Source organism: Montipora foliosa, chromosome 3 (genome assembly GCF_036669935.1).
Source record: "Montipora foliosa isolate CH-2021 chromosome 3, ASM3666993v2, whole genome shotgun sequence".
In the NCBI taxonomy this organism is placed as follows: domain Eukaryota; kingdom Metazoa; phylum Cnidaria; class Anthozoa; order Scleractinia; family Acroporidae; genus Montipora; species Montipora foliosa.
In genome coordinates, this window is record NC_090871.1 from 44,912,763 (window position 1) to 44,913,036 (window position 274).

Consider the following 274-nt stretch of genomic DNA (forward strand, 5'->3'; position numbering starts at 1 on the left):
GCAAACCCTCAACAGAGCTATAAAGCCCCAAGAATAATTATAATCATTTAATTTGGATAGTGATGTCACCCTTGCACCTGCATCCTTCCTCTGCCAAACGTTTGTCAGGAAGTGCATGAATGCTGATGATGACACCTGCTCTGATTATGATGTCCAATTTGCTGTCTGCTCTTAGCAACAATGACTATGATCTCACTCTGCCACCCACAGATTGACTGATATGTGATATTATACAACAAGCACAGGTTTGTTTACAAATTTATTATTGGTCAAC